The sequence below is a fragment of the Sinocyclocheilus rhinocerous genome, unplaced genomic scaffold (assembly GCF_001515625.1).
Source record: "Sinocyclocheilus rhinocerous isolate Xijiao unplaced genomic scaffold, SAMN03320098_v1.1 scaffold843, whole genome shotgun sequence".
NCBI classification, from domain to species: Eukaryota; Metazoa; Chordata; class Actinopteri; order Cypriniformes; family Cyprinidae; genus Sinocyclocheilus; species Sinocyclocheilus rhinocerous.
The window spans coordinates 279,325-290,888 of NW_015655383.1; positions in this window are offsets into that span (position 1 = coordinate 279,325).

The following is an 11,564-nucleotide window of genomic DNA, read 5'->3' on the forward strand; positions in this document are numbered from 1 at the left end:
TCAAAAATTAAGTTTTAATATATTTACAGTATGAAATTTACAAAATATCTTAATGGAACATGATCTTTATTTAATATCCTAATGATTTTTGGCATACAAGAAAAATCGATCATTTTGACCCATACAGTGTATTTTTGGCTATTGCTACAAATATACCAGTGCTACTTATGACTGGTTTTGTGGTCCAGGGTCACATATTACATTTCTGTATGGGAAAGAATAAAAAAATTGTGAAAAAGATTGGAAATATGACCGCCAAGGGCATAGATTGGTTTGAATGATTGCTCGGTTGTGAAGTGCAAACCGGTTTAGGGAGGTGCACAGATATGAGGGTTTTTGGGGGGTTTTTTTGCTACTGGAAGTGATGTAAGTTAAATATCCTTATTATGCTATATAAAACAAGAGGACTGCATCATTAAAATCTATCAACATGTTTCCTGTAAACCATAACTTATGCACAGGAAACTTGCTTCATTTAGAAACAAGTTCATCAAACGAGTTCAGAATTCATCAGACTGCTTCAAACCAGTAGCTAAGTCTGTGAGATTTTTCTTCTTTAATATTCTTAAAAATAACTTGATTCTGAGACTCGGTTGCTAATGAATTAGACTACACTGGATTCACTAAATGTTTTGAATCACTAAAAAGTATTGGCTGCGCTGTCTGTGTTGTTGGAACTCCAATCCAAATAATGGATTAATACATCATTGTCAACAGTAAAATATCATGCTCAATTATTTTTGCATAACTTAATTATTATTCATGAGGTAAGCCTTAGCCAGCACCCCATTTCCCCCAGGTGCCCCCATCACACAGTGTCCTTCACCACAATCCAGACATGTATTCATCTGTGTCTAGACTGAAAGTGAGTGATGTGACAAATCAGAACTCTCCCATTATAATGTATGAAGCTGTCTGAGTGTGTCAATTATAACGCACTGCAGACTGCCTAGTTGATTTTAATGGAAGAGTTGTAGTTTTGTCACGCCGCACTGCGTCATGTGATTGCACTGTAGACTGGTGTAAAACTTTAAATAGCATTTAATTGGTAGATTAATCAGATTAATCCACAAAAGGTTATTCAGTTCTTTAAGTATTTTTTCTTAATCGTGAAGCAAAACATCAGGATATGCAAATGCTGTCATTAGTGATTAGTATACAGTAACAGGCCATTTGAAGTAAATTCAAACTTCAGTGTGAGTTTAGTAGCAAAGATTTGTGATAACAGCAAACTTAAGGCTTGACAGCAAAAATAGGCAATTTAACCTCAAAATGTTCTAAACCGCTGGATCTCATTACTGGTTTGAATGAGCACCACCCCAATTTTATTTGTTTGTGAGATGAACCAGCACTAACCATTTATAAACCTAAACATCATGAAGGACGGGTGGTAAAGCAGCTCTAGAGGTGCTCAGGGTCGGGGTGTTAAACTGAAGCAGCTCTGATAAATATTGTGGGGTGAGATTATGAAGACCTAAGAGAGCATAAGCTTGCAGATAATACAGTAAGTATCAGCCTCAGATGGCACAGTCATGAACACACAGTCCACCTGAACAAAACTGTAAAGTACTCAGATTACACAAATATTTACACAAATATATTGTACAGTTCTGTCTGCTTGGATACAGCATTGTGTATGACATGTAAAGTGAGTGCTTTTAAGAAAAAACTGTTCAGTTTTTGAATTATATTGGGGCTCTTGGGGGTCCCCAGAAAAACATGCATAATCACTCTTGTCTAGGTATCAATCAATCATTAAAAAAAAAAAAACATTAATTAATGTACTGTACATAGCCATCTAGCATTCTTTAAACATTTTGCTAACATTCCTATTAAGCTATGAAAACGTTATTTCTGAATGTTCTCTTAATATTTTAAAATGTTTATTTTTTTATTTTATTTCTTACGCAAACGTTAAGGAAAAAATCCATTATGTCATTATGTAAACATTATGGGAATGTTATATAAACATTCTAAAACAAGATGTTAAATAAAAATAAAAAAATTACCAAAAAAATGACTGGTGAAAAAAATGCTGGATGGGAAAGATAACTGAAAAAAAATTATTATTATTATTATTATTATTATTATTATTATTGTAGACTCTAACTGGATCGAACTTGGCAGTGGTTTCAGTTGAGAATACTAATAAATAGGTTTTAAAGACCTTCTTGTTTTGACCATTGTTGAGAATTAGTAAGTCACACATGCAGGGGTTAAAATGTTGCACTTGGCACCACAACTGATGGGACCAACATAGGCTCATTGGAAATACGTGCCTCTAAATACATTTCTACAAAACTGGAAAAAAAAATAACATACCTACCTATACATACACAAAGTATGATTTGCAGGTCCACAGTTTTGATTAATAAAGCCTAATTTTCACACAATTACTTAACGAATATCATGTTATGAATTCAAAACAATTTTAACATGCTGCGACATTTGAAAACTGATACTTTTGAACGTTAGCGTCACATATCCAGCTTCATATGTGTGGGTTTTTATGTTCATTTGGTTTGCTCGGTAGCTCACACAGTATGGAGTTCGACTTGGCTTGGGCACGAATCCCGTGAAACTACGGTTCCACAAAACAGTTCAAACCTGCATATAAGGAATAAAACTGCATATGCCAGTTTTGCATTTGTTAACACTATCTAACTAACTTTTAGTGACACTCCCCTGATATTTGAATTATGAACCACCGCAATACGTACCTGAAGCAATGTAATAAAAACACAGCAAAACGTGCCATATCAACATAACAAAAACGTGCCAGGGTCACATATTGAATCCGCGTTTTAGCGACACTCACTGGACGTTTCACTTTGAAACTGCCTCGAAACGTTCAGTAAGATACATAATAACGGTGTTGCAGAAATGTATTTAGAGGCACGTATTTCCAATGAGCCTGGGTTGGATGTGCCAAACAGTGGAAACCAATCCATGACCCCAGAATAAATGTCCAGCTAGAAAGAGAAAAGATTGGATATTGAGGAGAAAGTAGTAGAGGTGAAGGGCACAATCGATTTTGTTTTTGAAGAAACCCAGTTCATCAGAGTCATTACAGTGCAGGGAGTATATAGGGCAGCACAGTACTAAAGAATGCACAGTGAACCCTATTATCTGAGAGAGCCACTCAAGACACATTGTGTTTTTAGAAATGAATTACAACAAGCAAAAATTAATGGTACAAGCTTGTATAAATGGGGGCATGTTAAAATAGAGAATCTCATCAGGGCAGGAGTCTGGTACAACCAAAGAGAGAGAGGCACAAAAGCCAGCAGAGGAGAAAATGATTGAGACCATACTAGGATAATATGTTTAGTTATATTTCAAAGATTGTGAAGCACAACATTAAAATTTCAATCAATTAATCATGCTTCTTCCAATGGGTCTTATTTGAGGCAACATTCTCAACATCTTTCCATCTGACGCCAGCATTGAGCAGGTCTTCTCTGAATGTTTTGTGCCAAACATTTTTATGGGGTCAACCTTGTTTCTGCTTGTATCGATTATCTGGTATATGAAGAAAATACCAGATATTGGTATATACCTTGTTTCTGCTTGTATCGATTATCTGGTATATGAAGAATATAGCCCGCTAACCGCATTCAATGTTCCACTACAATATGTAGCAGTTTCCTAAATCCACTTTGCCTGCAAAATTTCCTCATTGGTAGCTTGATTGCGCCAAGTGACACCCAGAATCCTGTGTAAGCAATGTTGACTAAACACGCTGAGCTTCTGTACTGTAATTATCCATGATTCGCTAACAAAGATCACTGCTGGTATTACGATTGCCTGGTATAGCCGTAGTTTTGTCTTGGTATCAACTGTTGATATTGACCAGATCAGTTGCAAGAGCTGAAACACTGTGGATGTTTTACCTATTCTGCAATTGACATCCGCATCCATGCAGCCATCCTGCGATAATATGCTGCCGAGCTATGTACAGTTTGCCTGGTTGCTGTCCAATTACGATTTGCGTAGCTTGGGGTGGTTACCAATCAGCATTCATTTTGTCTTCTCACTACTAATCTGCAACCCAACCCAACCAGCTTATGTTTTTTGTTTTTTTTTGTAGACATTCCATCCTTACCATAAGTAGCACAATATCATCCACAAAATCAAGATTGGTGAGCTGTATATCTTTCCAGGGGATCCCAGCAATGGACTCGTTCATCACCTTCTTCATCACAAAGTCGGATGTCTGAATCGATATGAACAAAATCTGTGATAAATTTCACCTTATATGTCACTGTAAAACTGTAAATGATATGATTTTTCCGTACTTTGTACTTACACTGAACAAAATTATAAACGCAACACTTTTGTTTTTGCTCCCATTTGTCATGAGCTGAACTCAAAGATATAAGACTTTTTCTATGTACACAAAAGGCCTATTTCTCTCAAATATTGTTCACAAATCTGTCTAAATCTGTGTTAGTGAGCACTTCTCCTTTGCCGAGATAATCCATCCACCTCACAGGTGTGGCATATCAAGATGCTGATTAGACAGCATGATTATTGCACAGGTGTTCCTTAGGCTGGCCACAATAAAAGGCCACTCTGAAATGTGCAGTTTTACTGTATTGGGGGGGTCCGAAAACCAGTCAGTATCTGGTGTGTCCACCATTTGCCTCACGCAGTGCAACACATCTCCTTCGCATAGAGTTGATCTGGTTGTTGATTGTGGCCTGTGGAATGTTGGTCCACTCCTCTTCAATGGCTGTGCGAAGTTGCTGGATATTGGCAGGAACTGGAACACGCTGTCGTATACGCCGATCCAGAGCATCCCAAACATGCTCAATGGGTGACATGTCCAGTGAGTATGCTGGCCCTGCAAGAACTGGGATGTTTTCAGCTTCCAGGAATTGTGTACATATCCTTGCAACATGGGGCCGTGCATTTTCCGTGAAGAGAACACCTCTCCAAAGTGCCAGACGCCATCGAATGTGAGCATTTGCCCACTCAAGTCGGTTACGACGACGAACTGCAGTCAGGTCGAGACCCCGATGAGGACAACGAGCATGCAGATGCTTATGCAGAGGAAATTAACATTCAATTCACGGGCAACAGCTCTGGTGGACATTCCTGCAGTCAGCATGCCAATTGCACGCTCCCTCAAAACTTGCGACATCTGTGGCATTGTGCTGTGTGATAAAACTGCACATTTTAGAGTGGCCTTTTATTGTGGCCAGCCTAAGGCACACCTGTGCAATAATCATGCTGTCTAATCAGCATCTTGATATGCCACACCTGTGAGGTGGATGGATTATCTCGGCAAAGGAGAAGTGCTCACTAACACAGATTTAGACAGATTTGTGAACAATATTTGAGAGAAATAGGCCTTTTGTGTACATAGAAAAAGTCTTAGATCTTTGAGTTCGGCTCGTGAAAAGTGGGGGCAAAAACAAAAGTGTTGCGTTTATAATTTTGTTCAGTATATATATGAAGAGTTTATTTGCAAAAACATGTTTTTTTTTTTATTGTTATCATGTTTTTAATTGTGTTAGTTAGCTGTATTTTCTAGTTATTTTTAACCTAATCAAAATAACCCAACTGTAGTTTTGACCATTTTATTTGCATAATTAATGAGATATTTGATCTTGCAGAGGTAAAGTGCAGTGTGCCACAAGTCTTGGTCTTGGGCCCATTTTTGTTCTACTTACATATATGATTAATTGGAATGTACAATGAAAAAGCATGATTTTTGAAAATTGTTAAAAACAGAGTTATCTGTTTTTGCAAATGAACTCTTCATATTTACACATTTGTATAGTACACTTTCCTGTTATATTTGAGGTAATTTTTCATATGGTAAAGTAACATACACAACCAATTATCAGGTTTTTAATGCACAATTTTATATAGTTTTTCCATGAATTTTTTTTTTTTCAAACTTCATTTATAAAACTGTAGTAATACAGTCGGAACAGTGCTTAAATGCAAATGCATGCCCACATAATGAGAAGAAAAATCACCATGAAATTGCAGGTACATACAGGTGCATCTCAATAAATTAGAATGTCATGGAAAAGTTCATTTATTTCAGTAATTCAACTCAAATTGTGAAACTCGTGTATTAAATAAATTCAATGCACACAGACAATGTCAATGTCAAAGACATTGTCTTTGGTTCTTTTAATTGTGATGATTTTGGCTCACATTTACCAAAAACCCACCAATTCAATCTCAAAAAAATTTAGAATATCATAAGACCAATAAAAAAAACATTTTTAGTGAATTGTTGGCCTTCTGGAAAGTATGTTCATTTACTGTACATGTACTCAATACTTGGTAGGGGCTCATTTTGCTTTAATTACTGCCTCAATTCGGCGTGGCATGGAGGTGATCAGTTTGTGGCACTGCTGAGGTGGTATGGAAGCCCAGGTTTCTTTGACAGTGGCCTTCAGCTCATCTACATTTTTTGGTCTCTTGTTTCTCATTTTCCTCTTGACAATACACCATAGATTCTCTATGGGGTTCAGGTCTGGTGAGTTTGCTGGCCAGTCAAGCACACCAACACCATGGTCATTTAACCAACTTTTGGTGCTTTTGGCAGTGTGGGCAGGTGCCAAATCCTGCTGGAAAATGAAATCAGCATCTTCAAAAAGCTGGTCAGCAGAAGGAAGCATGAAGTGCTCCAAAATTTATTGGTAAACGGGTGCAGTGACGTTGGTTTTCAAAAAACACAATGGACCAACACCAGCAGATGACATTGCACCCCAAATCATCACAGACTGTGGAAACTTAACACTGGACTTCAAGCAACGTGGGCTATGAGCTTCTCCACCCTTCCTCCAGACTCTAGGACCTTGGTTTCCAAATGAAATACAAAACTTGCTCTCATCTGAAAAAAGGACTTTGGACCACTGGGCAACAGTACAGTTCTTCTCCTTAGCCCAGGTAAGACGCCTCTGACGTTGTCTGTGGTTCAGGAGTGGCTTAACAAGAGGAATACGACAACTGTAGCCAAATTCCTTGACACGTCTGTGTGTGGTGGCTCTTGATGCCTTGACCCCAGCCTCAGTCCATTCCTTGTGAAGTTCACTCAAATTCATAATCGATAATCGATTTTGCTTGACAATCCTCATAAGGCTGCGGTTCTCTCGGTTGGTTGTGCATCTTTTTCTTCCACACTTTTTCCTTCCACTCAACTTTCTGTTAACATGCTTGGATACAGCACTCTGTGAACAGCCAGCTTCTTTGGCAATGAATGTTTGTGGCTTACCCTCCTTGTGAAGGGTGTCAATGATTGTCTTCTGGACAACTGTTAGATCAGCAGTCTTCCCCATGATTGTGTAGCCTAGTGAACCAAACTGAGAGACCATTTTGAAGGCTCAGGAAACCTTTGCAGGTGTTTTGAGTTGATTAGCTGATTGGCATGTCACCATATTCTAATTTGTTGAGATAGTGAATTGGTGGGTTTTTGTTAAATGTGAGCCAAAATCATCACAATTAAAAGAACCAAAGACTTAAACTACTTCAGTCTGTGTGCACTGAATTTATTTAATACACGAGTTTCACAATTTGAGTTGAATTACTGAAATAAATGAACTTTTCCACGACATTCTAATTTATTGAGATGCACCTGTATATAAAATCTTGAGCCATTAGTAGCCCAAATGCACAGGCAAGAATGAGCAGTGCATTGGGGTCAGAAATTAGGTTCGTACCATCTGTTGTTTCTTCCTCAAATACGGGTATGATTTTGTTTCATTCACTCTCATTCTTTCTGTTCATTCATTTATTCATTGATTGACATTTCTCTCTCCTTGTCGCTGCTGGTGCTCAGTTCTCTGTTCTTTCTGGACACAAATGCATTGGAGAGCAGGTCAGGTGTGAACGCACTCTATGACTCCTGCTGCCTGAGGTCTGTGATTATTAGAGCACAGAGCAGCAGGTCAGAGAAATCCAATAGCTCGGCTTTGGGTGACCTTTAAGAGCGCTCTAGGCCTGTGTTCTCTCTACTAGACCTCTGCTGGGATCTTTCAATGCCATTTTAATACAATCACCACCATGGATACGTTCTCAGAATGTTCAAACTGGCAGTCATTAAACCTCTTTAAAGAAACCGAATTTGCATTCTTGTAAATTGGTTAATTTTAGACCTATTTAAAATCAGCCGTTTTAATGCTTGGAAATATTTGCAACAGTTGTCTATACCCGACTGTGCTCACAAGAGTTTCAGTAAAGCTTCAGACTCAATCATAATACCAGGCTATATCTCATATTTAGTATTGGTACACTTTAGTGCTGTTTTCGATCATTTGGATCATATCATTCTTTTGGGTTGAAATCACTGTGGCATTTGAGGACATATGTAAATGTGGTTTAGATCTCTTTTATTTGTCAGCCTACTACCATTTTGTTTGTATAATTAATGAGATATCTGATCTTGCAGAGGTAAAGTGCAGTGTGCCACAAGTCTCGGTCTTGGGCCCATTTTTGTTCTTCTTACATATTATTTTTTTTTTAGGTGATATTATTGTGAAACATAACATTAGCTTTGCTGTTGTGCAAATAACAGGGTGTTTTTATCTCCTCAAGATCAGATGAAGTATTACAAGTTGATGCATTACAGATATTCAAGATGGGAAGAACTACAAACTGGACCAAATTCTTCTAGAAGTAATATGTTGAACTATTATCTGTGTCTAAATGGCTCCCTACTTTATGCCACACTCAACTGTTAAAGACATGGGAGTTATGCTTGATTGAGATTTGTCAACTGAAACGCACATTTCTAATGTACTGTATTTATTTCAACTAATATAAGGGTAATACTGTATTACCTGTGCTTTTGCAAGTGACTCATAGAACAGAGCAATCAAAACTGTAAAGTAAGAAAGTTTGAAAAAGCATTCTTGTCCTTGTTCTAATTTGAGGGTTACTGTTTATTCAACATTAGTAATCCAATAAATGTAAGATGATTCATCAACTTTAATGGGTCAGCATTTGGAGGAAAAACATTAACATCCTCTTCAAAAGATTTTCAAGCGTGGGAACTGGATCTTTTTTCTGACGCAATCAAACATGTTGCTAGGGCATAATTTCTGAGGCTGGGTGTTGAGAGAAAAAGATTTGTCAACAGACGCTCTAATGCATCAAAAGTGTTTTTATTTTCTTTGAGGGCACACGGAAAAACATAGTAATTATAGTAATGGAGTAGCTTCTTCAAAAGTAAGTTAGCGACACTAAGGAACTACACACAGCTATGGAATATATACAGTTATCTGAACAGTTATAATGTTTAAAAGCCTCAAACTGATTGAAAAACATACTGATAAACAGCAGAATTTAGCAGCAGCCAGGGAAGGAGGGGTTGTATCAGCTGGTTTAAACTGGTGTCAGTCACAGCGTGAGCTGATATTTGTCCTGTTCATGTCCTTTTCTGCTTCCTGGGATATTAATTCCTGTATCTGTATGATTTGCACTCATCTGTGACAAACAACAGAACACCAGTACAACATATTTAGCATGCAGCGCATCTGCAAAACAGAACATTGCTATGAAACATGGATAGTTCTGACTCTAAATGCTTAACAATAAAAATAATATAGTTGTATGTTATGTTGTTTAACAGCTTATAAGGACATAGTATTAAACATACAAGATGGCACACTGGTTAAATGGAAAATTATGAACATGCTAGTTGTGAAATATTGCAGTTATGAAATGGACTAAGCAACCAGTCAGCAATGCCCTGACAAGTGTGTGTGTGTGTGTGTGTGTGTGTCTTAGTTTGGACAAAAAATCAAGGAATGAAGAAATAAGTTACCAATTGATTAATTCTAACAGAAAAATGAAAATAAATAAAACACCTTTTAAATGGAGAAATGAATAGACATATGTAATAAACAACAGTTTTAACAAATAACAAAATTTAAATAACTCCACTAAAACCACTGAATTCTGAAATTAAGTCGTTGATGAAACTCTTCATTTTAATGTTTTACAATATAGTTAAATGCATATTTTAAACTTAGCATAAAAACAAATACATTTATATTTTTCTAATTAAATTGTGTATGTGTTTTAATTTCAGTTATTTATTAATTACCATTTTAAATTGATAACTTATTCATTCAAATGTCACACTTGGTCCTCCATACACGTCCATTGATTCACACTGACGTAAATCATTTTGCCCATGAATGACACTATAGGAGCTCAAGGATGTGAACAAGCTCTAGGGCTCATTCAAACACCGCTTTAAAGGACGGCCTATCTGTGTCTTCCCTCCTCTGCTGTGAAATGAGTCGAGTCATTACATCTACCTGCATCTAGAGCTCAGTATAAACATGTTTTCTCTTTGACCATTTCACACATTTGCAGAATGCCATAAAACTTCCTGCAGATAAACCAATTTTAGATCAATTTTGCCAAGAGGCATTGAGCAGAGAGTGGAAAAACATTACCCAGCCAGTTGTGAATTTAATATCTGTTTATATGAAAATGGTTTGGAATGGCAGGGAAAACAAACCAATTTCCTTTCTTGTTATCGAAGCATGTAGGTCTCAATCACATTTTCTTCTTTTGGTTTAAAGCCCTGTGTGAATTATCTGATATAAGTCTAGAAGTCAATATGAACTGAGACGTTCATGGGTTCAAACACACTTTTGACGTCAAACAGGTCTTTGAGCATCAGAACACTCATAGGACATGCTAACGTTTGAGACAGGAAGGAGAACATAGAGACTACAATCCTCCTCTCTTTGTTTCCCGTTTATTGATTGTCCAAAGTCCTACATTTCCTCTTTTTACATCAGCAGGACTGTGTGCGTGTGTGTTTGTGTGTGAGTGTTTTTGTGTCCGTGTTTCCGGACAGCGTGAGACTCAGGCCTAGATATAAACTCATCCTCTCTGTTCAGTCCAACAGTCTAGAACACTCAAAATCAATAAAGTTGTAAGGTGTGGGCAATATAACCAAAATCTTAAATCACAATACAGGTCATTTTATTTTACGATACTAATATTCATAGTCACATTTTCTCCAAACTATTTACATTCACTTAAGATATGCCTTAAAAAAAAGAAGTGTCCTTAATTGTATTGAATGTGTACTTGTAGTGTACTTCAAATCTTAATGATAATGTAAAATTAATGAAATAAATAGCCACTTAAGTGTACTTAAAGGCAGTTCACCTTCATGACTGTTTCTAACAAACTTACGTAGACTTTTAAAAATGATAATAATAATGTCAAATTAAAAGTTTTAAAATCATTGTTTTAATAATCTTTTGTTGTGCTTCAAAGTACACTTATTTTGATGTGTTGACTAACATAAAGCACATGTAAAGTACTTAATTATTATTTTAACTGCAGTGTGTTGTTTAATGTTGAATTTAAGGTTAATACATTTTAAATTAAAATATATTAAATTAAATTCTGAACTGCAACTTCATCGTTATAAATGTGCAATTGCAAATATACATTACATACAAGTTTCAATAGAAATGACATGAAAGTATATTTTAGTTTACCATTAATGCTTTTCAATACATACAGCAGTACACTTTAACCAAATTTCAAAGATGATAAATGTAATTATG